Source organism: Lemur catta, chromosome 22 (genome assembly GCF_020740605.2).
Source record: "Lemur catta isolate mLemCat1 chromosome 22, mLemCat1.pri, whole genome shotgun sequence".
NCBI classification, from domain to species: Eukaryota; Metazoa; Chordata; class Mammalia; order Primates; family Lemuridae; genus Lemur; species Lemur catta.
Genome location: NC_059149.1, coordinates 5947307 through 5950380, shown reverse-complemented (window position 1 = coordinate 5950380; position 3074 = coordinate 5947307). Strand labels below are relative to the sequence as shown.

The window sequence follows — 3074 nt, the reverse complement described above, 5'->3', positions numbered from 1 at the left end:
GATGTGAGGATGGGGCAGCAGGGGGCACACGGGGCTGGCGGCGGGGCCCCGGGAGGCTGCTGAGGGCGGGCGCTGTGGAGGCAGAGTTCTTGCTTCTGAGGTCCACCAACTTCAGATCCCCCAGGACAAGTCGCCTCAGGCCCTGCTTCCCACCACAGCGGTGCTGTCAGCCACCTCTGAGGACTTCACACTAGCTGTGGTAAGTGTCACGTCCCCAAGGTCACCCTCTGGCCTGGGGTTTGGGGCTGTGGGGTGAAGCCGTGCCCCGAGGCTGAAAGCCATTTCCTTTGTCCCGAGCGCCCTGCGCTTGGCCCAGCAGTGCCTTCCTGTGACCTCCCCAGACGGCCGCCACCTTGCCCCTGCCCTCCCACTGGCTGGTGGGAAAGTCCCTTTCAAGGGACACCACTGTGACTGTAAGAGTAGCCTTGGGTGACATTCGACAACGCTCTCAGGAATAAGTGGTTTTATAGGCGGTGACGTTTACAGTGTTTGAAGCTAACTGGAATGATGTTTCAAAATTGGTCTTGAAGGTCAAGTTCCTTTTAAAAGTTCCTCTAAAACTTTTATTCATTCTTTATTACCTTTGTTTCATGATCTGTATAGGATTTTTACTTGTGTCTTTTTTGCTTTTAGTGGCCTCACCTTCGTGACGGCAGGTGTTGCAGGCCTGGTGCGGAGTCCCTGCTGCAGGCAGACGTGCCTGTGGGGAGGAGCCGAGCTCTCACCTGCAAAGGGAGACGCTTGCACTTCAGTTCGGTGCCTGCGAAGAGCATTCAGGCCCGTATGGCGGCTGCCTCCCTTGTGACCGGGATCCCACAGGCCTCAGGTCAGCCTTTGGTCAGATGCTCGGCTTGGGCTGAGTGAGCTGGTCTGGTGTGAAGCATGGTGGGCCGTACACGGGCTCTGGGACCCCAGCAGGGATGGGGCTGAGCTGGGAGAGAACCAGGTGGCGCAGTTAGCGGACGGCGCACGCCAGCCTCCGATCCCACTCCAGACGCGCTGCTCCTCGCTGCTCTGACTTTGTTTCTCTGCATCTGTGTCCTGATTCATAACCGGCGACTTGGGCCCGGTGCCCCTGGGAGCCCGTCCACCTCTGAAAGTACTATGGTTTTTCAACCCGTAGTTCAAACTTTGGCTTTGATCTCTAAAGTCTTCAGAGTTTTGAAGTAAGAGAGGAGGTCAGTTTGAATCCTTTGCTGCTTCTAGAACATTAGAGCTAGTGACACTAAACTCCACTGAAGGGTGTCCCCAAGCATTTTAGGCAATTGTGGGGCAGGGTCCACACTTCTCTTGGGCAGAGTGGTTTTGATTGTGGATCTTGGACAGAATTTTTCTTTCTTTTCTTTTTTGTAGAGATGGGGTCTCACTTTGTCACCCAGGCTGGTCTTGAATCCTGACCTCAAGTGGTCCTCTCAGCTCAGCCTCCCAGAGTGCTGGATTACAGGTGTGAGCCACTGCGCCCAGCCTGACTTCCGTCACTCCAACATGAGACTTTATTGCAGCTGGTTAAGAGGGAACGTTCTAATACGGCTATTAACATTCCCTTGACAGAGGAAGCGCAGTAAAATCCGTCAGCCGGGCTGGAGCCCCGAGCGCTAAGCTGGCGGAGGAGTGTGTGCGGACGTCCTCCTGACAGTAGAACTGACTCTGGAACTTGATTCTTCACCGTGTCAGAACCCACCCCTTGGTGCTGCCCTTCACAGATTACAAAAGGCTTGAGGGGTGGTGGGGAGTGCTCCCAAGCCCCAAATGCCCTCAGCAGGCCAGTGACAGGCGTTCTGGGCCACCAGCGTGTCTCAGACCTTCACGGCCGAACCAACAGTGGACACCAACCCTGTTGTCCTCTGGAAATTTCCTGGGTCTGTAAATCTTGCCTTTCTCCTCCTGGAATCGACCAAGAACTTGGACATCTGTGGGATGTCCTCCCACCGTGCCCTGATGCGTGAAAGAGTTCCGTGTCGCAGGCCCCATTGCCTGCTGCGTGGCCCAGGCCGAGGGCTGGAAGGGCAGCCGCACGCACGCTGCCTCGCGGACAGGGCAGGCCGGCCGGGGCCATCCGTCTTCCCTGCACGCACACCCTCTCCCCCAGTCAATACGTCTCTCTCCGATGGGAAAGTTAATAAATTTTGCTCTAGATTAAAAGTATTGATCATTTCATTTGTAAACGATAAATAAAAAGGGGGAACTTTTCATTGCACCAGGGGTGGCGTCTGGTGTATTTTGTGGCTGAGATTGCGCTCGCTGCCGGGGGGGTTCTCATATGCATTGCGGCCGGCCAGCCGCATTGATTTCCTATTAGTCTCCCAGCACCACCCAGTAACACATCATTTCAGTACCTGCTATTAATGGTCTTTTGATAAATAATCACTTGTAAGTCAATAAATTTTTATTAAACAGTGTGGCTCTTTGATTTATTAAAATCCAACCGTGTTTGTCTGGGAGAAAAGGGATGCTGAATTGAAGTGGAGGTTTTCATACATCTTCCTGACGCCGGGCAGTCACTACACACTCCAGAGAAAAACAATTGCATTTTAACAGAAACCACACAGCCAAGTTTGGCGCTTGGACCTCCGTCAGTCTGGGGCTTGCTCTGCAGGGAGCAGCCGCAGGCCTGCGGTTGCCGAGTGCAAGGTGCGGGGCCGGACCCTGCTTGCTGCGTCCTGGGGTGGGCCGATCCCCTCTGCAGGCAGACGTCTGAGGTCCGCACGGCAGGCTGGACAGTGGGGCTTCGGCTCCTTCCTGGCCACGTCGCCACCAGTCATGGGCTGGACGGGTTATTTTTGAAAGTGGGCCAATAGCTGGAAATCAGAAACCTTTTTTGTGAGATTTTCATTGGCATAAAATTTGCTGTAAAGGGGTTCGCGGCTTTTCACTCACTTCACAGCCCCAAGCAGATTGTTTACACAGAGCAACCCAACCGCTGACGGTAGAGCCAGAATTCCCAGGCCAGAGGGAAGTGGTGGGAAAGGGAAAAAATCTGGCTAGTAAATATTTTTGTTAAAACGAACGGTTGGAACTCCTTGACCCTGCCTTTGTCCAGGTGCCGCCGCTGACTTTTTTGCATTCACATTGAG

At 54.1% G+C, this 3074-nt stretch overlaps 1 long non-coding RNA gene across 1 annotated transcript; it reads left to right on the top strand.

The window, feature by feature from the left end:
- The first annotated feature begins 1401 nt into the window (after positions 1 to 1401).
- LOC123626617 lies at positions 1402 to 2399 on the top strand. The gene is made up of 2 exons (XR_006730942.1): positions 1402 to 1444; positions 1552 to 2399. It is a non-coding gene; the product is annotated as an uncharacterized LOC123626617 (long non-coding RNA).
- The last annotated feature ends 675 nt before the right edge of the window (positions 2400 to 3074 follow it).